The sequence below is a fragment of the Ambystoma mexicanum genome, chromosome 3q (genome assembly GCF_040938575.1).
Source record: "Ambystoma mexicanum isolate Mex_15411 chromosome 3q, UKY_AmexF1_1, whole genome shotgun sequence".
In the NCBI taxonomy this organism is placed as follows: domain Eukaryota; kingdom Metazoa; phylum Chordata; class Amphibia; order Caudata; family Ambystomatidae; genus Ambystoma; species Ambystoma mexicanum.
Window position 1 is genome coordinate 410,760,024 of NC_090926.1, and position 25,511 is coordinate 410,785,534.

Sequence of the window (25,511 nt, forward strand, 5' to 3'; positions counted from 1 at the left end):
CACCAGCCCGTACCCTGCTCTGTGGGTCACACAGAGGTGCCCAAAAACATACACTAGGGGCACAGGGTTGCACCCCTACCCATGGGTGCCATAAGGGTATCCCATGGGTCCGTTCACCAAACCAAGAGAGAGAGCTGCACCGTCAGGAGTCCCACATGAACTCCTGCGTGGAAAACACGACAGAACACATGATAAAACGCAGTAAAGGACAAGGATACAGAGACCCTGTCCCTCCGATGCATTTCCAGCATCACAGTCGCCCCCCCAGAGTAGGGTTAGGGTGCCTAATCTCCCACGAGATAGACACCCTTATCCAGACGGTCAACATACCTTCTGGAAAGGCCATCTGCATTATCGTGACCCTTCCCTGGTCTGTGCTCAATGGTGAAGTCTAGCCCTTGCAGGCTAATAGAGCACCTGAGCAGTTTTGGGTTTTCACCCTTCATCTGCATAAGCCACTTCAGGGGCTTATGATCTGTTTGGACCTTGATGTTAGACTTGGTAAGGTAGGGTCTAAAACACCTAAGGCTCCAAACTGTACTTAAACATTCCTTTTCAACAGTAGCCCACCTAAGTTCCCTACCCTTAAGTTGTCTACTGATGAATATGATCGGATGATCTCTTCCTTTGTCATCTAACTGGGACAAGACAACTCCATTTCCGGTGTCGCAGGCGTCAGTTTGAACGATAAAGGGTTGCTGTCATTGGGCACACAACACAGGTGCCCTACACAGACTTCCTTTCAAGCCATCAAAGGCCCTCTGACAGTCTTCAGACCAATTAACCTTCCTAGACTGTTTGGGCAAAGTCAGAGCTGTCAGGGGTGCAGCTATGGTTCCATAGTCTGCCATGAAATTGCGATAATTCCCAGTGAGGCCCAAAAAGGCTCTCACCTGGGTTTGAGTAGTGGGAGTCTCCCAGTCACGTACATCCTGTGCCTTACTGGGGAGAGGTTGGATTTGACCCCCTCCTACCTCATGACCAAGATATGTGACTTTCCCTCGAGCTATCTGGCACTTGGTGGCCTTGATAGTGAGGTTAGCCCTTTTGAAGGCCTGCAACACTTTATCCAGATGTGTCAAATGCTCTTCCCAGGTGGAACTGTAGACGGCAATGTCGTCTAGGTAGGCCTCACAAAAAGCCTCCAGCCCACTGAGCGCATGATTGACCAATCTCTGGAAGGTGGCAGGGGCATTCTTCAACCCAAAAGGCATGACCCTAAACTGGTAGAGTCCCTCTGGTGTTGAGAACACTGTCTTTTCCTTGGCTGGTCCGTCATAGCTATTTGCCAATAGCCTGAGGTAAGGTCAAAGGTGCTCACAAATTTGGCAGCACCTATGGTGTCCACAAGCTCATCAGCCCTGGGCAATGGGTGCGCGTCAGTTTTGGTGACGACATTGACTCCTCGGTAGTCCACATAGAACCTCCAATCCTTGGTACCTGCCTGGAAACTTGCCTTGGGGACAAGGACCACTGGACTGGACCAGTGACTGGTTGAGGGTTCAATAACACCCAGATCCAACATCTTGGTGACCTCAGCCTGGATGTGGTTCTTAACTGTATCTGACATATGGTAGCACCTGTTTTGACAGGCACACTGTCACCAGTGTCAATCTCGTGCCTACACCACGGTGTAAGGCCTGGTGTCAGTGAACACAGAGAGGCATACTGCTGGAGCAAAGCCCTGCAGGCCTTCTGCTGCTCTGTCGTCAGATTGGGAGAGAGATGTACTCCCTCCACTGAGCCATCCTGAGGGTTGCTATGCAGCAAATCAGGAAGGGGCTCACTCTCATCCTCTTCTTGCTCTAAAGCTAGCAAGTGACATGAGACTTCGGCTCGCCTGTGGAAAGGCTTGAGCCTATTAACATAGAATACCTGAGAGGCTACCCCAGAGGCTCCCATGTCAACCAGATATTTGACTTCGGCCATCTTGGAGATTATCCTGAAGGGTCCAGTCCATTTATCTGCCAAAGCCCGAGGCTTGGTAGGCTCCATCACGAGGACCTCCTGTCCCAGAGTCCAATCCACTTGCGATGCTTTAAGGTCATGCCAGTACTTATTCAATTCCTGGCTGGCCTTGAGATTCTCTGTTGCCTGACCCATCATCTGAGTCATCCTCTGCCTGAGGCCTAACACATAGTCCCCCACTTGCTTGGCGGGACCTGGAGGGGTGGCTTCCAAACCTTCTCTGATTAAGGCAAGGGGCCCCCTCACGGGATGTCCAAAGAGTAACTCAAAGGGGCTGAAACCAACACCCTCTTGAGATACCTCTCTGTAAGCAAACAGCAGGCATGGCAGAAGAGGATCCCACTTCTTCCAAAGCACCTAGCATGCCCTTAAGAGTCTTGTTAAATCTCTCAACCAGACCATTGGTCTGGGGGTGGTAAGAGGTGGAGAACTTGTAGGTTACCCTACACTCTTTCCACATGGTTTTCATGTAACTCGGCCTGAAGTTTGATCCTCTATTGGAGACAACCTCCTTATGGAATCCAACACGGGTGAAAATGCCCAGGAGCACCCTGGCAACCACCTTGGCAGTTACAGTCCGAAGGGGTAATGCCTCAGGGTACCTGGTGGCATGATCGACCAAGACCAGGATGATCCGATGTCCACCTGACATGGGAGGGTCAAGGGGACCGACAATGTTGATGCCCACCCTCTCAAACGGTGTGCCAACCACTGGCTATGGCTGCAGTGGGGCAATGACACTGCCTCCAGTCTTGCCAGACAACTGACAATTTGGGCAGGTCCTGCAGTGGGACTCCACTTCTACTCCCATCCGGGGCCAGTAGAAATGGGCAGAGAACCTCTGCTTAGTCTCCTTGGTGCCAAGATGACCAGCTAAGGGCACCTCATGTGCCAACTGCAGCAGGTAGGGCCTGTAAACCTGGGGTACCACCAACCTCTTGAGGGCACCAGGGTCAGGCTTAGTGGGCTCACTAACAAGGAGCTCACCCTCCCAATAAATCCGGAAGGTCCTAGGCACTTCTCCTTGTGTCTGGGACAGGGCCTGTTTCCTCAGACCCTCGAGAGTGGCACTCTCTCTGTCCCTTACAGCAGTCTGCCCGGGACTGCTTTGAAGGTCGGGATGATCCTCCGGGTTGAGAGCCTCTCCCACAGGAAAGTGTTCTGGCTCTTCTCCCACAGGAGTTGAGATGGGATTCACCACTGGACCCAGGAACATGGACCCCAATGGGTGCTGTCGGAACTGCAGGAAGTGCAGGGTCTCCCTCCAAAGAGGCGGCCTTCTTACTCTTCCGCTTCCTTCGTGACTTGGGTTTCTCCTTCAGCTAACAAGCATTGAAGGTCGGGATGATCCTCCGGGTTGAGAGCCTCTCCCACAGGAAAGTGTTCTGGCTCTTCTCCCACAGGAGTTGAGATGGGATTCACCACTGGACCCAGGAACATGGACCCCAATGGGTGCTGTTGGAACAGCAGGAAGAGCAGGGTCTCCCTCCAAAGAGGCGGCCTTCTTACTCTTCCGCTTCCTTCGTGACTTGGGTTTCTCCGTCGGCAAGGATACCAGGCTCGCAGCCAGACCCTGTATGACCTGCGATCGGGTGACCGCCACAGCAGCCATGGGTAGACCATCCGTGATTATCCCCAACTCGACCAAATCGTTTCCCAACAACATATTCGCAGGCACGTTGTCCTGAACCAGGACCGGAAGCTTTGCTGTCTTGTCTCCAATCATAATGTTGACTAAGGCTACAAGCAATAATTTGGGAGGCCCACCAGATAACCTGGTGGTTCTCAGAGGAGCACCTACATAGTCCTCTGGCTTGAGCAGGGTCCTGTCCACCACTGTCATGTTTGCCCCAGTGTCTCTCAAACCAGTAGGAGGCTGGCCATTCAAGAGGACACTTCTCAAAAACCTACGAGTGTCTCTGTGGGATAGTCTCCAGTACTTCTGTGTACTGGTCCCAGGCCCCAAGGGACACTACGGAAATATCTACGGGAGCACCAAAGGTGATCCCAGTAGAGGAGGGGAGGACAGTGGCCTCCACCTCAGGCATGGAGTAGGGATAGGTCAGGCTGACAGTCTGGGCTCCAAGTGCCTTACCCTTACACTTGGGGTCACCCCTTCGGTGATCCAGAGCCCCACAATCCCAACAAGTGCCGGGAGTACGGGGTACAGTACTGGAACCACTGGGACCCTGCTTTGCAGCAGGCGGACCACTACTCTTACTCCCACCCACAACAGACTTATCCCCACTAGGTTTTTGGGTTTTAGGAGAGGAAGGTTTTGGTTTACCCGACTGACTGCTTTTGGGACTCCTCAGCTTTCTGAGAGGCCCCCTTTTCTTTGTCCTTGTCCTTCCCACTGGAGTTCATAGGGGACACCCGGTGGGAGACCCACTTGTCAGCCAACCTAGCCAGCTTAAAGGGGTCCAAAATGTTCTGGTCAGCAACGTACCGACGCAGCTCTGGTGAACAGGCTTCCGATAAATGCTCAAAAAACAAAAGGTGTGACAATTCAACAAACGTTTTCACTTTGTAACCATCAATCCTTGTGCCTTACCCTTACACTTGGGGTCACCCCTTCGGTGATCCAGAGCCCCACAATCCCAACAAGTGCCGGGAGTACGGGGTACAGTACTGGAACTACTGGGACCCTGCTTTGCAGCAGGCGGACCACTACTCTTACTCACACCCACAACAGACTTATCCCCACTAGGTTTTTGGGTTTTAGGAGAGGAAGGTTTTGGTTTACCCGACTGTGACTGCTTTTGGGACTCCTCAGCTTTCTGAGAGGCCCCCTTTTCTTTGTCCTTGTCCTTCCCACTGGAGTTCATAGGGGACACCCGGTGGGAGACCCACTTGTCAGCCAACCTAGCCAGCTTAAAGGGGTCCAAAATGTTCTGGTCAGCAACGTACCGACGCAGCTCTGGTGAACAGGCTTCCGATAAATGCTCAAAAAACAAAAGGTGTGACAATTCAACAAACGTTTTCACTTTGTAACCATCAATCCTTGTGCCTTACCCTTACACTTGGGGTCACCCCTTCGGTGATCCAGAGCCCCACAATCCCAACAAGTGCCGGGAGTACGGGGTACAGTACTGGAACTACTGGGACCCTGCTTTGCAGCAGGCGGACCACTACTCTTACTCACACCCACAACAGACTTATCCCCACTAGGTTTTTGGGTTTTAGGAGAGGAAGGTTTTGGTTTACCCGACTGTGACTGCTTTTGGGACTCCTCAGCTTTCTGAGAGGCCTCCTTTTCTTTGTCCTTGTCCTTCCCACGGAGTTCTTAGGGGACACCCGGTGGGTGACCCACTTGTCAGCCAACCTAGCCAGCTTAAAGGGGTCCAAAATGTTCTGGTCAGCAACATACTGACGCAGCTCTGTTGAACAGGTTTCCGATAAATGCTCAAAAAACAAAAGGTGTGACAATTCAACAAACGTTTTCACTTTGTAACCATCAATCCATCCCATCATGTTCATGTGCGCAGCACTCACCAAGTCAATCCAAGACACATTCTCTCGTTTCTTAAATTCCCTGAACCGTTTTAGGTATTGGGTCGGTGTCTTGCCAAACTTGGCAATTAAAGCAGACTTCATGCACTCATACTGACCACTTTCTTTCACACTCAGTTTCAGAATACAGTCATATCCAGTTTGAGGTACTCTGCTTAACAAACACTTAGCCCAATCTCTCTTATCAACATCATGAATTGTACAAGCCATCTCAAACGCTTCAATCCATTGGAGGAAATCAGAACCCTCCGCATACACACCAACCAAATCTTTCATAAACTTGGTTGCTGGGGACCTGACACTCTCAACTGGTTTCGCTGAAGTCTCCACTCAAGCTTTTTCTAACTGGATTCGCTGACATTTAGTGTCCTTGCCTTTGAGTTCAAGATCCCTATTTTTGAGTTCCACTTGCTGTGCCAACTCCTCTTTCTTAAGCTCAGTATCTATTTCCAACTTGCGATATTCAAAGGCCAATTTCATCCTTAATAACTCAAGCTCCAAGGAATTGCTGGGGTTCTGAACAGAGGCAGCAGGAATGGTGGCATTCCCAGAATCGTATTCGGCGACAATCCTCGGGGTAGAGTCCTCATTGGTTGCACCTCCGCCCCCTTCAAGAGCTTCACAATCAATCTGGTAGTCCACCAGGGCAGCTATCAGCTCAGCCCTAGGCTTATCCACAAAGTCTAACTCCCTGGTGTCGCAAGCACTCTGGAGAGCCTCTAGGCTTATCCGAGTCAATTTACCATTCGCAATAGATTCCATTGCTTATAATGCAGTTATCTTGTACACAACTAAACCTTAATTTAACAAAGTGAAGATATCCTTTGTAAGTGGCACAGTTACACACTGATTCTTAAAACCATAAGCATCCCATCGCTGCCACCAGTGTAAAGACTGGAGGGGGGTGTCTGTACTTCTGCTCTCTATATGGTAGAGGAGAGGCACAGAGGACCCCAGCCAAGATTCTCTATTGTGGTAGCAATGGACGAGCAATCAAGGCCTAGCTTCTCAGGAGGTGATGCAGGCTGGTTCTTAAGTACAGTGTAGTCTCCAAGCCCCCACAAAGGATTGTCCACACACTGTATTGGTTAAAACACAGTCTTTATATAATTAATATTCAAAGATATATACAATATCACGATAACGCACTGTGTGCTCGTAAAGTCAACAATGGTAAATATGTACAGTTCTAAAGTGGTACCACAACGATTATTAGATTTCATAAGAGTGCATCAACTATTCGGTCAAAATGTCACACAGATCACTAAAGAGGAAACCAGCAGTAGAGAGAGGAAGGAAAGCAAGATGGTTGAACAGTTGGCAGAATACTGGTCACTACTGTTAAACACAGCTCTTTGTGGAGATCCCCCCACCTGGGCAACCTGTATGATAAATATACAAGCCCAGTCCATATATTGTTCAGACTAGACTTCCCGATAGTTCTGCAACCCCAAATTACCTGGCGTTGTAGCGTTCCTCGTCGGGGAATCGACGGCCTTTCTTGAGTGCCCTCCCTTTAAGGCAGGAGTCACGGGTCGTCGAATGTCCGACGGAGAATAGGTTGAGCTATGACGGTGAAGTGGCCGCGTCGTTCCTAGCGGTGCTCGTTGATGGGGAAGCGTAAACGTCCTGCAAGGAAGAGGCGTGCTGGGCACCTCGGTGTCAATAGTTCTGGACTGCAAAGAGTTTGAAGAACTGTGGCCCAGCAAGGGCGTCAAGACGTTGGCGTCTCTGTGGTCTTTGGGTGCGGGAAACCCACCGTTGGATGCTCCTTGGCACATCGACGGTCAGGCCTTCTCCAGCAGGATACAGCGGCGACGATGCGGACGAGAGCATCCTTGGATTCGAAAGTTCTTAGGCAAACGGGAGCACAGCAGCTCCTGTCGGCGACGGCAGTCGTCGACAGTGGCGGACAACAGTCCGGACGCTTCTCCTTGTGATTCCGCGGTGGTCCTTGTCTCGGGTCGGCAGCCTTTCGAAGGTCTGTCTACCAGGGAGCTTTGGCAAAGATCTGCTTTAGCATGATAGTCCCTCGTAGCTCGGGAAGAGGGTGCGTTACCAGGTCCTCTCTGGGTCAGTCCTTGGAGGCACATCAGCTTTCAGATTGTGAAGGAGAGCAACAGCAATTCTTCTCGTCCAGCAGGGCTTCAAGGTCAAGCTTCACTCCAGTTTCTCATCGTAGTGGACTTCAGCTTCTGAACACGATTCCTAGCAGGGAGATATCCCCAGATATACTGTTGATCTCCCATTCATTCTGCTGGGTCATACTCAAGCATCCAATCACGACTAAGGGCATTCAGGCAGGCAGGCAGCCAATCAGGCACACAGTGCATTCAGATGATCAATTTGGGTGTAGAGGAGCACTCCTTAATTCTATGAACCTTAATGTAAACTCAAATGCTTCCTTGTTAGAACTAAATACAAACTTAGGTGCTAAACAGAGTTTGATTCTGGGCTACAGAATCGGAATAAACAGTGGTTTGAAAGATCACTTCAACAAAAATGATCATACTCTGTGCACACTTTTAGGCATAAACATGCAAAACACATTATCTTAGTGCAATTTTTGCTTTCACATTTTATTCTTAACCAAAAACAATGACCCTTGAAGGTGTTAAACTGTAAAGATCAACAAGAAAAAGAGTTTTAAAGAGACATTAGAAACACTTTCGGATTGAAAAAGCTGTGAAAACACGGATATATTGTTTGGTTTATTGAAAATTGTTTTAAACACGAGAATGCATGTAACATTTTGTTGTAAAATGTGTATTTTTTGAATCACTAACAAAACTGAATAGAGATACTACCCAGACCTTCAAGGGTCATTGTTTTTGGTTAAGAATAAAATGTGAAAGCAAAAATTGCACTAAGATAATGTGTTTTGCATGTTTATGCCTAAAAGTGTGCACAGAGTATGATCATTTTTGCTGAAGTGATCTTTCAAAACACAGTGCATTCAGGCCATTCACTTCTCTCCAGACACTCACAACAAGTTATGTGTATTGGGACAAGTACCAAGCCATTCAACACTCCACACTGCATTCAAACCGGTTTCCGGCAGGGCTGTCTCAGTCATTGTGTCAACCACCAGATACTAGACACCCACATCATAGAATGCGTATTCGTCACACACTCCATTCACCCAGGTCCCACCCACAGGTGTACCCACAACATACGGTCGTTGGGAAGGCTCCAGCCAGTCTGGTTGGCACTTCCCCACACTACCATATACAGAACTTCCACCCAACAGCCAGTCAGGGGGAATGGACAGCGTCAGGGCTTCCCGGGACTTCGGGAAGATCAAGGTAACAGGCGATGAAAGGCAAGAGGCCACGGGGGCCATTTTGTCTCCATCAGGAATCTACTGATTCCAATGACAGGGCCTGGGCATCCCAAAATAGAGGATGCTCAGGGCTCCAGTCAATTCAGCACGTAGCTGCCACCAGCCCGTACCCTGTTCTGTGGGTCACACACAGGTGCCCAAAAACATACACTAGGGGCACAGGGTTGCTCCCCTACCCATGGGTGCCATAAGGGTATCCCATGGGTCCTTTCACCAAACCAAGAGAGAGAGCTGCACCGCCAGGAGTCCCACATGAACTCCTGCGTGGAAAACACGACAGAACACACGATAAAAAGCATTAAAGTACAAGGATATGGAGGCCCTCTCCCTCCGATGCATTTCCAGTATCACAGGCGCTGTTACATGAGATTTTAATTATGCTTGATTCAAGTTACATTGATGGCAGCAACAAGTAGGGGACTTTGGTTACATACATAGTTGGTAGCAGAAAGGTAGTTACAACAGTGGTGAAACAGTGAAAAGCTTACTTACAATATTGCCAGATAATACATTTTAGGAAGGTTAAGGACAGAGGTGATGACCATCCAGCCACAGTACGGAGAGATGAGTAGTGGGAGAAAGTGCAGAATCTTACAGGTCACACAAATAGCAATGTTTGAATAGCTTTGCGGTGGGCAAATCGTCCTAAGGTGCGTGGGTAAAGCATTCCAGTGTGAGGCCGCCAGAGCGGGGAAGCTAGTGCCGCCTGCACGCACTCTTCAGGTCTTGGGCGTGGAGATCATGTTGGTGTAGGCTTCTCTCATAGGACCAGAGGGAGTTGGCTTCGCTATTCTCTGGGCCAAGTCATGGAGGCATTTGTGCTTGAGAGAGAGGGTTTTAAAAACAGTTCTCTCTTTGATGGGCAGCCAATGAACCTGCCTCCTTACCTCAGTGATGTGGTATGTTACTTGCATAAAGTTGGCATTTATATTCTGTAGTACATGTGGCAGACTGGTGCTTAGGTAGCTATGTTCCAGCCTCCTGCCCAGATTGCACCTTGCCTTATAGTGTTGGTGGTAAAACAACCCTTATGCATCCCCTGGAATTATGGTTTGCTTTTTTGGGGGGCAGAATGGGACCGTGTTGCTTGGCATATGTGTATTGGCCCTGTTTGTATTGTCTTATGAGCTTTCACAATTGTGAGGTTGGTTTGACATGTGTTGGTGGCCTTTTCCAGACTGCTGCATGCCAGCAACCCCTAGACATTCACTGGGCTTGGATTAGCGTCAGGGAGAATTGATTCATTCACTACACAGCTGTAGTCATCTGTGAGCCATCTCCAAACGATGCGTCATCAGCACCTGTCATTGCCTTTCCAGTCCTTGGTGATTCTGGTGTGTGCAGACATTAAATACCCTTGTCCCACGTGCTATCCTGCAGCTAGGCATGCCTGCTGGGGGAATTTCTGGGCATCAGGTGTTCCACCAGGCTGGCTGCCTCCTTGGAAACCTTCTCTGCCAGCACAGTGAGCTCCTTCACACTGATACTTGGCTTTCGATGGCACTCACCCCCACCTTTGTCAGTTGCAGTGACCCCTGAATCCGGTACTCATCTCATTTCTGCTGGATGGCCTTCTGATGTTGTGATTCAGGCTTGATTGGATGAAGTATGGGCTGGTGTGCATTGTGTTTTGATGCGCATGCGCAGTATTTCCACATTCGGTAAAAGCATTGCAGCATGCAATGACATGCTTCCAGTAATATTGCATGTGGTATCCTGCTTTTGTCACTTACGGCAGTTGCTGTTAATGCATGCATGGCAGCAACGTCTCGATTGTGTGGTGTCCCTCATATCATTGTCTGCATTGATGGTCATTACCTCATGCAATGATTCCGTTTTTCTTCTTCTCCCGGAAAGCCTGTAATGAAACCCACAGTTCAGTTGTATCATGGAGTGCGTCATCCTGGCGAGTTCAACTGCACATTTTCGAGATGCATCAATCTTCAGAGCACTAACATCATTATTTGTTATGAAATTGCTCTCCTGTTTTCCTGTTGACGGATCAGATGGGCTGCCCGGTCATCATTCTTCTAATATCAATGAATGATGCAGAGTTTGTGGGAGCATCATGTAACGCTCATGCTCCTCTGAGAGGGTAATTTGCAAAAAGCAGGAATGTCATTGAGCATTTCATGGAGAGCAACATTAAGTTTCTTCAGGCTAGGAGGAAAGTGGGCTTTTAGGATGATCTCGAATCACTTTGGATCAAGTAGTCTCTTAGGCCTGACCTCAGCAATTTCAAGCCGACAGGGTTAGGTCAAGGGGAGCTCACTACCTGGACGATCTAAATTATATCAGAGGATGACTGCATTGTACAACCTTCTACTAGGATACCAGCTTAACTACATCCATCCTTACAGGGCCAATCAATCTTTACTAGTTTATCTCAGGACAGAGGTAATGATGCTAGGATCACTACTGAGTGGCACATTCTGAAAGGATGAAGAAAAAGCATGCCCGCGCGTGCGCGCACCCACACACACACACACACACTCAGAGGGAAGGGTACAACACACACAACATGGGTTATAAAGACAATAGTGATCTGGAGATCAGGCAGCAATTTACGAGTTGGTCAAGACTCTCACCCCTCAGGAGTTAAGAATGCCGTTTTCTCCTTGGAGTGGGAGGTAAATCCAATCTGCCAATCTCAAGTCAAAGCTGGTCAGGTAGTGAGAACCCTAACGTATCCAGATTCTCATCAGCTGTTGGAATGGGGTATATATCTGCCTTAGTGACATTACTGAGCTCCCGATAATAAAGACAACCCTTCAGTAAGGGTTCCTACATCATGGAACCAGCATTACAGACCATACACTCAGGTAGGGTTCAGCCACCTTAGTTCAAACATCTTGTCAACCTCAGACGTGTTTTCCCTGACTTTATCTAACACACTAGAAAATGGGCGAAGGTTGTATTACCTCAAATGCGCCATCAGGCTAGGGTTGTGCAAAACACTATAAGTAATAAACAAATGGCATGAGAAAAATGCATATTAAAGTATTTAATGAAAGTCCTAATCGGACTGGATTTAAATCATATAGCAAAAATACAGATATAAACAAAAACCCTAATGTTGCATTTCACATAAGAGATGGTTGTGTTATCAAATGCACCAATTTTATAAAAAATACTAGTTGTACAGAGGTTCCCTCAATGCTTGTTTAGCCTTACTGTTAAGTTCACAGTTAGGGATTAATGTGCTTTTGCTTTCTTGCACTTTGGGATCAAAAATGTCCTTTGTAGTTGATTGACCTTACTGCTGGGTTCACAGTGAGGAGTTTGCTGCCTCCGCATTACATGTTTGTCCCTTATTAGTCCAGAGTCTAGAGTTAGTTTTCTTGAAGGTCAGAGTTAGTTTCCTTGTTGATCCTTGTAGACCTTAATGGGAGGTTCTGAGATTTCTATGGGTGGAGTCTTTGTTTTAAGTATAAGTCCTTGGTTGTCTTGGTTTGCTTGTCGTAGTAAATTAAGGTTGCTTTGTACACATGAATTCCTCATGCATAGGTTCCCTCGACACGTGTTTCTCCAACAGTTCAGTGTTGGTTCTTCAGGAGGGTTTGGTTACGCATAATCACACTATATGCATGCGTTGGGTTGCGCAGTGGTTTAACAGTTTAAAGACATACACTGCGGATCTCTGTTTCTCTAGTTACAAGGGTTGATTCCTAGAGCATGTTAACTCAGTATATTGAGGAGAAGGCAGTGTAGTAGCCGGTCGCCTATCTCGGGATCGGGAGGCTGCATCTGCTATTTATCTAACACACTCTTCATCAGCAGATTGTCCCCATTGTCCACATTATAAGTGTACCACTGTGTGCGAGCTGGGGCCAAGGAGAAGTGTCAGGAAACGTGGTTGTGTAAAGCTCTGCAGTCTTCTTGTTGCCTAGATGTTATTAGTGGAGGTAATCTCACTACTTCCACAGAGGAATCTTTGCTTCTGGGTGAGCAATTCCAAGCATCGATGCCAACTGCACGTGCGTAAGGGCCGGCTTGGACCCTCTAATATGAAACATTCTGTGGGCATCTCTACAGTACATTTGGCTGTGTCCACGAGGTGGGTGACCGATTTTGTCTTTTACGGTCGGTATGTAGGCCAAGCCACTTAACTTAGAAATCCCTGGGATTTAAAGTTTCTATAATAAGGACCTCCTGGCCCTTCGGATAACTAGCCAGCATCGGCTTCTAAAAAAACAATTCATTGATCTGAGCTTGGCTAGCCTCTATGATATCTTTTGTCTTGTACATGAGCTAAACCATCTTCCCACCCCTCCTTGAGCGCGGAGAGGCTGGGCCATTGACAGGAAGGTTGAGGTTTGTATGGACTCCCCCAATGGACTGTTTACCTTGGTCTGGGGTCTGTTGACTTTGGCAGATTCCAACCCAACGGGTCTAGGGGTCACTATGCCTAACACAATATAATTGTTCCCCATCAAGCACTCTCTGGTGAACAGAAAGGGGCACACTCTGATCACATAGCCCCTGACTCCATCAGGACTGAAGGTACTAAAAGGTTTTCATCATCTCTTCTTCTCATGTGTCACCTTTGCATGTGTGCTACTGGGATCTCAATTTCTGACATTGATTTCTCACATAACCCTGCTCCACTTGTGCTGGAAGTTCTCAGTTTCTGCACCCATGAGTCTTCAACGGACGCTATTCCGTCTGATGTTTCTTTGCGTCAAGCTCTTTTCTCATGTTTAGGAAGTTGGGAAGCAGCTGAACCTGCTAATGCAAGTGAGATCGCCGGTGGGCTTCTTGAACCAGCAGCTGGTTATAGGTTGTTATCCTCCTAGGGTTTTCTCTGTCTTTTCGGAGTGATGTAAACAGGAACTGACTGTATTCTGGCACTGCCTGCCTTTCAGGCGCGGGCCACCGGTAGATCTTGTAACGTCCAGTTCACTGGGCATCACCCATCGACTGGTCTTTGAAAACACATCTATTTTGTAAACCATCAAATATTTTCTTTTTCATCGTTTTATTTATTTATTTATTTTATTGGTTATTTATAAGCTGCTCATGCAGCAAGACAGTGTTTCAAAGCGCCAAATATGCTGTCTAACCTCTTGTAACATGGTCTTAACCTGCCTTTGAAGATTCTATCTGTGGCTTTCACTAACTGCAACAGTTGTGGGCTCCTATGAATTAAACCATGTTCTGGGGAAAGTTACCAGTTGACCTTTAGTCGCCTGCACATCACGATGCATGGCTGAATGGTTACCATACATTTCATCGAAAAAAATTGGTCGACTGGACAAATGGTCGGACCAATTTCGTCGAAAACCAAATGGTCGAATTTTTTATTTTTTTATTTTTACCCTTTTTTCCCTAAACTACAACCTTAAAAATAAATATATAAATTAAAAAAAAAAATCGACCATTTGGTTTTCGACGAAATTACGTCGACTAAATGTCCTGTCGACCAATTGTTGTCGATGAAATGTCCGGACACCTGGCTGAATCTCATTACCTCACCCTGCTGCCTCAAACTGTGCAATGTTCTCAACTCATTAATATGGCGGTGAAAGCCACAAATAACTTTCAGAATGTGTGTGTGTTTTTTTAAATATTTCAATATATTTAATTTGGTTCTTGATGTTTGCCCTTTGACTTCTGATTCCCAGGGTCCTTTGAGGGTTGCAGTTCATCAGGGGCACCCCCGGAAGGGTTAGGCTTCTGTGAGTTTGAGCAACCAAATGCATCCCATTATCACAAGCGAGTATCATTGCATGCCTGGCAGTATGGAAATTCTGGGTTAATGCCAGTAATACGTGTTTAGGACAAGTTCCTGGTGAAAGTATTCAGGGGTCATGCCTTCTGGCACCCCAGTAGGTGTTGAGGTGATCTAATAGCAGGGTGGAGGGGTATTGCTATTAAAAGTTCATGTTGTGAGTGAAGGTAGTTAAGCCCTCCATAAAGACAGCCATGCCCATATTTGGAGCTGGTTTCCTTGGCTGACTTCTTGGTAACAAGAAGTTTGCACCAAGAGGTTTGGGCGGTCAGTGCATTTGAGGATGAACACATTCAGACAAGTGACTAGCGCTGTGACCCAATCTTATGTCCACACCAATTATTAGTATTGGAAGCTCTGTGCAAGAACTCGGATTGCCCCTTTGAGTGCATTAGCAGGCACTTCCGGTGTGAGGATTGTCTGAAGTGTTAAATTTCTTCACACCGGGGACAGCTGGGACCAGATAATCTTGACCCTCGTTACCTGAGTGCGTCTGTCTGTCGATCAAAGAAAAGATGACCCAGCAAGGGGAGAACTTGGCACCGACATGTAAGACTGTTTCCTGTGACCAAGGTCTGCGCCAGACTCTCAGAGATCCCAGCAACCCAACATTGGGAACACATTAAAGACGTCAGCAGCAGCAGGCGCACAACCTCATTGAGCTGACTGGGCTAAAGCCCCTCCCCCCGCAATGTTAGCTGAGGGGCGGAGCTTCCGTGCTGGGCCTTTAACAGTTCAAAGGATCAGGAACATGGACCTGTTGGCGCATTTTCTTTCTTCCGAGGCACATCTGCTCGACTCGGAGGATCAAGCACTGCCCGTTTCCCAGAGTCACAGCCCCCTGAGACACACAGGCTGCGTCCCTGGCTCTGCAGCCAGTGCCATAATGGACTTGACAATATCTTTCTTTTATCATCAGCAGCATAGCCTTAGTTATGCATAATGGTGAATTTCCAACTGAAAGACCATCAGTTACTTTGCACATCTGTGACAGTTAAAGCGAGCAACACAGTGACGCACCATTTGGAAATGTGTTCATACCCATAATGTCTAATAGTTTGATATGCTAAAAAGTAAAGTTTGCTTTGATGTCTTTAGTTGAATGTTCTTAAAACCCATACATAACAACACACTGGAGGCTTGTGGCAAATCTCCAAACCTAAGTGAGTTTACTACACAACTTCTTTTATTGTGTGTCTTAAAGTGCTGAATAGATAGTGGCTGAATAGATATTTTGGGTTTTGCATCTTATAGTTTTGCATTCAGGATGAGGAAAATAAAAGGTACACGTATTATTTTGGCTCAATATGCTGCTATAATGATTTACATGTTGTCATGATGCTTTACTATGCAATTTGTGTATTTTGCAAGTAAACTCTATCAGACAGTATTATTGTAGGCCTTGACACCCAAAACTTAAATATTTAAATAAAGCTTGGAAGAAGGTGGCCATGCCCAAATTGCAGAGTTGGTTAAAATCCCTGCTTCGCTGGTTAGTGTAAGTGTGTGATCCCGGGCAAATTATGTAATCTCACCCTGACTTCAACTGCAAAAATTGCAGTGCTTACAAGTGATTACCTTTACACCCTCACAATAGGACAGTTTTAATACGTGTAGGGGCAAATTGGTGTACCCTAGTGCTCCTCTGCTAGTAGCTCCAATACTGTCACATAGAATTGCATTATTGCTGCACTGGCCTTCCCCCAGTCAGTTATCACTTGATTTGACAGACCGACATAGTCTCACCAGCCCATCAGTGCACCAGAGATTATAGTATAGCGGACTAACTGTGGTAGAACCAGCATTACATTTTCTCCCCTGTTGCTCCCAGCAAATGAAGTTGCTTGGGCCACCCAGAGTACTGCCCCAGACTCAGACTGCTATCTCCTGTTACGCTATGATTTTGAGTACTGACCTTCAGGATCTGCAAGAAGTGGGTGTTTTCAGACTTAAGGGAGAGAGTTAACTGATTATAACATTGAACCTGCACTAGAAAAGTCTCATTACAATGAGTAAAGAAGTTAGATACCGATACACAAGCAAGTTTGCCACTCCTCCACTGTCTCTGAAGTTAGCACCTCAACATTTGAAGGGTTAGCCCTGCCTAAATTTTAGCCTAGGGGCACCCCTGGATGTGCGCACTTGCAATATTTTAGGCAGAGATGTAAGAGAAACCTTTCCTGAAACTGGAGGTGTTAAAGTTTTACTGTGTTTGCACAGAAAAATGTACTTGAACAAACGCAGTAAAACTTTAAAGCTGCTACTTTCAAGAAAGACTTCCATCGCCTTTCTGCATATTGCCCTTTAAAATATACTATTTGATGGTTGGTCCCCACACCAGGCCATGGGGGGTAGAACGGGGGGGTGGAGCCTCCAAGTTTGCCCCACCTATTTTCTGAAGTGGCCAATCCCATCACCACATAGCACCCCCTCCCCCATCCGCGAAATGTAGGTTTCGTTGCTCCCCTAAGCGGCAGTGACCCTAAGCTTCGATGACCGGCGGCGGATTGACATCCTTTACGCTGCAGAACTGTAGACGCCGCCATTCATCCATGGTTTCTAAGGACCGAAGGTCCCACAGCGTTGCATCCAGTGGACCAGAAGACGGCCTGCCTGCATCTCTAGAGAACAGAGCCGGTCTGGATGGAGAGAATGGGGTGCCAGAAATTGTAACTGTGAGGGAGTGGTGGAACTGTAAAAATAAAAATAAAAGTACTGGAACAATGTTCCCTCTGCCCCACCCCTTTTTCTGCCCACTCCCCCCCATACTCACTGTCACACCTACTTCCCACACCCAAGTCAAACCCCATACATGGGTCCATCCTTTCCACCACTCCCCCACCGCGCTCTGTTTTACAACAGTTCTAGCTACACTGAAGAAAATGCAGTGAAAGAAATTGCATTTAAATGACTACCATTAGTGTGTCATTGTCCCCCACAGCATGCAGCTGTATGCAGCCTCCCATTCCACTCACTCACCATTGGCACCTCGTAAGGGACATGCCCTGGGATGTTGCTGCTTTGCTGCTTGGGAATGGGTTTTGATTCACATACAGTCTATTGAAATACACACCACCAATACACCACCTGTGAGATGTTCCACTGGCTTGCTATCTTTCGGCACAGCTCAGGTTCGATTCCCGAGTTGGGGAGAAAAGGGGAGAAGTTTAAAACCGAATAAATGTTGCTGTCCTCGAACGGTACTCCGGCTCACATTAAATCAGGCAACGATGACAGAGTGCCATGAAAAGCCAGGGGACCCTTTAGATCTTGCTCAATTCGACCTCTGGATGTGAGAACCCAGGGCCCTGATCAGATCGGGGTATGTGGTAAAGACCAAGCTTTCTTTTCCACAATTGCATTATTTCTCTAAGCAAGGATATTGTGCCTCATAAAAGAGTCAAAGATCACATATTGAAATGCATGGGTTAGGCTTTCCAAGGGCACGGGCAGTGGAAAAGTTCAGACCACGGCCTTCCTTTCAGTCTCTAGAGCAGAGGTCTTCAAACTGTGGGGACTGTGGTGGGAGCAGGGTGGGGAGAGCCCAGGGTCTGTACTGGGAGTAGGGTGCAGTGACGGCATGCAAAAGTTCATAGCGATTTTACATACTGTCCATCTGGCACTTTTGGGCGGCCCGGCCTGCCCAAACATTGCTCTGGGGGGGCCCAGGCAAAAAAGGTTTGAAGACCACTGCTCTAGAGAGAGCACCATATATTTCAGAACCCTAGACAGCGGGGGAGCTTTCCATGGTGCTGAATAGCATTTGGCTAACGTGAACCCCGTTTACGCATGATCGCTGTAGGTGCTTTGAGAATGTCGTGGCAAGAGATTTTCCGGATTTATGCCGGAGCACCCGTTTTTACTCTAATTCTGTTTTAAATTGAAATAACTATTTACTTTAAAAGTAAGTACCTCTGAGGCTCTGAATGAACGTCAGTATTTATTTAGTGAAATACTGTGTTATGCGGGTGCGGCGTCAGGGACTTTCAACTTTTTCAGCTAAAAGGTGCCTCCATCCCCAGGGAGGCACCCAGCAACTTCTCCCATGTTGCCAATCAGCAACTTTGTAACACAGCAATATATTCCTTTTTATATTACTTTCGTTCTGGGGCTTTAAATGTGTGATTTCCAATGCTCGCCTAACATGTTATGTATACTGGAGTGCTTCTGGCCCTTCTGGCCACTTCCCTCGTTGTATACAGAAGTATTTAAACCTTGTTGCCTTTTAACACCATCTCCTCCACATCATCCACTTGCTGACAAAGAATGATTTATGGCTTTTCAGTGGGTGTGTGGTGTTCCAGCTCCCTGCTAGCATGCCGTCTCGTGATAATCAATGCTTATTAACCCCAGGCTTTATTTCCTTGTCTCCATAATAATGTATGCACCTCAGAGGTTCCCTGGACTTTTATTTCGCTCTTAGCAAGAGGGACCCTCAACCATGATGTTGAAATGGAACCACACACAGCTTCAGCCGGGCCTGGTGTTATCACAGCCTACCACCAAGCTTGCATTTTGATTACTTGACCACATTTACTGTATCCTATCTGGGTTCTGCCAGCAAGATAACCCTCAGAGCTGTCAACTGACCTGCGACTTGTCGGTTTGACCCTTGAGGCTGCAAACCATGTCAGGAAACGCACGAGCAGGGAAGACTTAAGAAAAAGGTCACCACTTTCTAAAGTGATGATCCTTCTTTTACATGAAATGTGACCCTTTCGTCTCTGTACAATGGCTTTAATGAGGTCTGCTTCTGCCAGTGTCAGAGCTCTGACCTCCCATGACCTCGTGAGGTTAGCAGATTTCTCAGCCCAGAAGTGTAAAGCTTTGCTGCCATATCTCCCAAAAAAATAGATTAAAGTGCTTTAGAGTCAGGCACAACGGTTATAAGTGGGGCTGGATTGAAAAAAAAAATGGGAATTTCTAAATCCAGATATTTTTGTTTGCCGCATGACTACACATATTAATTACTGATGTTTAAATCTGTCAAGAATGGCACTGCTGGTGAAGACATGTTCTCTGAACAGTTTTGCCCAGGATCACAAGGCACTCTAGTTCAATCCCATTACTTCTAATTATCTATTAAAAGGTAACTCAAAAGGACAATGCAGTGCACACTTTAGCTGTGTAATGTAAATAAGATGAAGTGCTTGTCTGTCAAACTAATCACAGTTAATTGTCACCTCCATTTGGCAAATGCAAATATCTATGGTATTAAACAGTATTACAAAAATGTAAATAAAAGCAAACTGTGTTCGTTTTCTAATTGTAGTGGAATTGTCCCGAATGTGGTGTGTTCGGAGCGTATTTTGTCCTTTTAGTGAGGTGGGCAGAGCTATAAAAATTATGCAAATGTTTGGAGTGCAGGCCATGTGATTGTGAGCAATGCATACGTGATTCTCGAGCCCACTCTGAAAAGTTGTGACCAGGGAATGGCATTTCAGTATTGCGATCCTGAGAACTCCTGGCGGCTTACCACTTGAAGCAGGGTCTGGAGAGTTCTCTGACAGGCAGCACGCATATTTCTTCTCGGTCTCCGATGCACTGACAGTGCTCTCTCCTCCAGCTACATTGCTGCCATCATGTTCGACAGGACGGAACGTGCCATTGATTGTGGCTGAGCTGTCTAAACACGACCGTGGGCAACTGGGCTGATCTTGCCCTCTGAAAGTCGCTTCCAGCAGAGGTCCAACATACACCACGTTTGACCATGATCCAGGAAGGCCGATATCACAACGCTGGCTCCGGGCATGGCCAGCCCCGCTCCCTGCCCCCCAGAGAGAACACTAAGAGAGTTTCATTAAAAAGATCTGTTTTTAAATTGCTTCCTGTTTCTCTGAATTAGAAGTCTAGTGCTTTTCCTTGTAAATTGATCTGTAAACCCTCTCTAGAGGGCTTGTGGTAGGGACTGGGATAGAGGGGGAGGCGTGGGTTGGTGGGGATGGTACAAAGTAGAAACTAATATGGCTTTTTGAAACAAATTAAACAATGATAATCTAGGCCAGGACTTAATTTTGCCTTTGCGTACATGGCACAGAGAATTCAAGTCCCGCCTTTCCTGCAATGTTTGTCTGTATTCTTTTTTATGCTGCAGTGCGATATTATGTCTTAATGTGGCAACTATCGCTGTGACTTTAGGATAAGCCTCTGCTGCAACTTCACTGGTGCCATTGCATGCTTTTCCTGTGCGTACATCCGACCAATGTTTTTTTTTTTTTAAATGTATTTATTGGTTTTAACAGATTAACAAAAACAAGTATACATCGCTTGAGTATCAGACGAATAATCAGAAAGTAACGTAACCCTCCCTCCCCCACCCCCCCAACTCAAGACCAAGTAAACATTATTGTCCCATTACGATAGGCCAGATTGATGGCTAGGGAAGTCCGATCCATCCGAGGCATCGTCAGAGTTATTAGGATGCAGAAGTGGCTCAGTCAAGGCCACCCAGCGTTGTAGTTCTCCGCTGGAGTCTAGCCTTTGTTCAAGGATTGCCGTTTCCCACGCGCCAGTCTCCGCCGTTATCCATTTAGTCAGGTCCCCCCACCACAATGCCTCATGCGGGGCCCTAGGGCTCTTCCATCCCATGGCTATGCGCCTCTTCGCAGTTATGTAGATCAAGTCTTTGAGCTTGTTCAGAGGTTTGTTTTTGTGGTTGCGTTTGCATCTGCCCAGGATGCATACTGCGGGGCAGTTCACCTCTAGCTCGATGTCTGCGTCCGCCACCCTCCCCTGAACCTGTGTCCAGAAGTGGCGTATCTCCGGGCAGCCCCAGAACATATGCGTCATACCCGCCTTCGGCTCCCTACATTTGGGGCATAGCTGGACCTCGGCTCCCCTGAAATTAGATATAGCCTCTGGTGTTAGGTAGGCTCTGTTAGTGATGTACAGTTGAATGAGTTGCAATCGGGCATTCCTGGAGACTTTTTTATGGTAATGGGTTATTTTCTCCCATTCGGCATCCGTGAAGTCTAAGCCAAATTCGATTTCCCATTTTGCTCTACATTTAAGCTCGGTGTTAGTCGTGCCCTGGAGCAGGGTTTCGTACAATCGCGAGGTTTCATGGCCGCCCTCGGCTGTGTTCAATAGTGTTTCTATGACCGTATTTTCCGTCATGGGGGTGGTAGCCTCCGGCCATCTGACCCTAATGGCGTGTATCACTGCCCCATGGAGCAAAAATTGGCCAGCGGGTAATCCCGTAGTTTCAGCGAGATCAGGAAAGGGCATGATCTCTTCATCCCGCATTAAGTCTCCCAGGGTGGCCACTCCGTAAGGTTCCCATTGGGTGCGTGATTCGTGAAAGCCCCATGGCTGATGAGCCATAATTGCTGCTATAGGGATTTGAGGTGAGAAAGGATCAGCTGGCCCCACAGTTTTGCACGCTCTGTTCCAGAGCTTTATACCAAGTCTAATTAAGTATGGAAGGGGCTGTGTGAATCTGCCCTGTGCCCACAGTAGGTCCCTCAGGAGGAGGTAGGGTAATGCAGGTTGGAGGAGCCGAGTGTCCGAGGAGGTCTCATCGGCCATCCATCGCATCACTTGCCTTAGCTGGCTCGCCAGGTAGTACAATTCGAAATTAGGGACCTTAACTCCTCCCCTCTCGTAAGGTCTTTGGAGTGTGTCCAGCGCCACCCTGTGTCTGCCCTCCTGCCAAAGGAACCGTCTGCATAGTTTGTTTATGTTTTTAAAGAAGGAGGGGGGGATATTGTAGGGAACGTTTGTAAAGTTATATAGTAGGCGGGGGAGAGCAACCATTTTGAGTAGACCGGCCCTACCGGCCATCGAGAGCGGAAGCTTACCCCAGAATTCCATAGATTTTTCTAGAGCGTCTTTGGCTCTCACCGTATTAAGTGTATGTTCCGTGAATGGGTCCCGGTGTATGGTGATTCCCAGGTATCTAAAGGAGGTCGCTTGCCATTCTAGATCAAGGGAGGGGAGGGATCCAGGGCCATCTTTATGTAGGGCGGCAAGCGGGTAGAGGCAGGACTTATCTTTGTTAATACGGATACCCGTGTATCTACTGAATCCGTCCAGTGTTTCTAGGATGTAGGGCAGGAGGTGTTCGGGGTTATGTAAGAACAATAGCGTATCATCCGCATACATAGAGACGAGGTGGGTCACTCCGTCGATTACAATACCCCCATCTCCGTATTCCTGCCTAAGGTACGTGGCTACGGGTTCGGTGGCGATGATGTATAGCATCGGGGAGAGTGGGCAGCCCTGGCGAGTGCCTCTATGTAACGCCCATTTGTTTGAGAAGGTCCTGTTCGTGCGCACCCTAGCGGTGGGGTTGGTGTAGACTAGCCGGGTCCATTTCAGGAAGGCAGGTCCTATCCCCATTTTAGCCATAGTGGCATAAAGCCATTCCCAACGCACTGAATCAAAGGCCTTGGTGGCGTCTAGTGACGCCACCGCGTATTTCTGAGGCCTCTGCTCCGTGCTGTACATAATATGGTGCAACCTACGCAGGTTCTCTGTTATGGAGCGACCGGGCACATAACCCGTTTGGTCCTGGTGGATCAGGTGGGGAATTACCCTTCGCAGTCTACTAGCTAGCAGGGAGGTTAGGATCTTGCAATCGACATTTAACATGGAGAGGGGTCTATATGAGCCGCAGTGCGATCCGTCTTTCCCGGGTTTCAGGAGAGGGACAATCACCGCCTCCCTCATGGAGTCGGGGAGGGCACCCCGCTCGTAGGCTTCGTTGAACACCTGTGCCAACAGTGGGGCCAAGGTCTCCTCGTACAATTTATAAAATTCCCCAGGGAGGCCATCAGTGCCTGGGGACTTACCGGTTGGGAGTGACCTAATGATTGCCTTGACCTCATCTGGGGTGATGGGTTCGTCCAAGGCGTCCGTCATATGGGGCTCTAGCCTGGGGAGATCTATGTCGTCCAGGATGTCCTCTATGTCGGAGACGTCCACGGGTGGGGGTTCGGCGTATAAATTGCTGTAAAAGTCAGAGAACACCGAATTAATTTCAGTCTGGGTGTGCACTAGGGAGCCATCTGGTTTGAGTACTTGGCAAATGGGTGTTCTGGGGGCTTCTCTCTTGTACAGCCAAGCTAGGAGTTTACCAGGTTTATCACCTAGAGCGTGGGTACGTTCAGTGTGTTTGGCATAACTCAGCCTACCCAGGGACTCCCAGTGCGTGAGACAGGTTTGTTTGAGGTCAATCACCTTCTGTAAATGTTCTGGGGATGGGTCTAGTCTGCCTTCGAGCTCCCCCAACTCATTCTCTGCATGTTCTAAGGAGGAAGTAATCGACCTCAGTGCTCCGCCCATGGTTGCAATCATCTCCCCTCTCAGGACCACCTTGTATGCCTCCCAGGCGGTGCCTATGTGTTTAACACTGTTGAGGTTCCTTTCCCAGTAGTCTTCAGTCCTATCAGCAATGTGTTCGCGAAGGGCTATGTCTAGGAGAGCTTCAGCCCTAAGTTTCCAGGTGGGGACCGGGGGTCTAGGCGGGTAGATCTCCCAGGTGGCTACTAGTGGGGAATGATCGGACAGTACTCTGGGCTGGTACTGAGCACCGCCGAACGTTGCCTGTTGTTCTAGGCTCACGAAAAGGTAGTCTATCCTAGTGTGGACTGCGTGAGGAGGGGAGTAAAAGGAGAACACACGTGCATCTGGGTGCTGTTCTCTCCACAAGTCTCGGAGTTGTAACTGCTGTATCAACCTTGACAGAATTTTGGCAGGCGGGGAAGGGCGTGTATGTTTATCGTCCGACCTGTCTCTCAGGGGGTCTAAGGTGCAGTTATGGTCGCCCCCCCATATCATGGTTTGGTCCCTGTAAGGGCCGAGGCGTGGATACAGGGAGTGGAAGAAGGTGGTTGCATCATGGTTGGGTGCATAAGTGCTGACTAGACAAACCTCTCTCCCTTCAATGGTGCCACATGCAATTGCCATCCTGCCCTCATTGTCTGCTTTGGAGCCGACCAACCGGAAGGGGACAGAGGGGTCCACCCAGATCAGGACACCCCTGGCGTAGGAGGAGTAGGAGGAACCTACCAGGGTACCACGCCAGGCCTTTGCCAATGCTTTCAGTTTGTCCGATGTAAGGTGTGTTTCTTGTAGCAGGGCTATTTTGGTTTTGCTTCTTTTAATATAGGAGAGTATGCGCCGTTGTTTCACGAAGCTGTTCATGCCTCTGACGTTCCACGTCAGGATTTTCAACGAATCGGCCATGTGAGATTTGGGATTCTGGTGGCTATGTCCAACGCCCCCGGGAGCACCACCAGTGGCCGGAGGATCGTGGGGGTCTCGTGGTTTCCTGGAGATTCGTGCATGCGGGTCTCAGCCGGGTTACTTGCACCCCTGAACTTCTGCTTCAGTGACTGCCAGCCTATCCAGCGGAGGGTAGGTGCCTCGTCCGTGCTGACTGAAATGGATGTTGGTGGTCTTGGTTGTCCCTGATTCGGGCACTTAACAACTGTGCCAACTTCCCCTATCCCTCCCCCCCGTAACTGTGAACTTCCCCAACATAAACCAGGTCGAGTGAGGAGCTCCTCACTATGACAGACCCGTTTCCGCTCCTTTAGACCGAAGGACGGTCGCATGGTGCCCTACGGGCGGGTAATGAGTACCCTTAACAAGAAAGAACTTCCAGGGGTAGGAGAGTGTTCGTCCGGGCGCCTCGTGTTATGAAATCCGGTCAGCTGCGGCATAAGTGGCCGTTCCATGGTGGGGCCTCCGAAAGGCACCGGGGCCCTGAGAGACGGGGCTCAGCGGGGTTGTCGTTTCCTGACTTCGACCTCTGGGATCTGCTCCCTGTCCATCCAGTCTCGGGCCTCTGCCGGAGTATCGAAGAGGTGAGTTCTGTTGTTTCGTATCACCTTCAATCTGGAGGGGTAGAGGAGCATGTAGCGTAGGCCTGCAGCCTTCAGTCTTGCTTTGGTGTGTATGAACTGTGCCCTCTTCATTTGAACCTGAAATGTATAGTCAGGGTAGATGGAT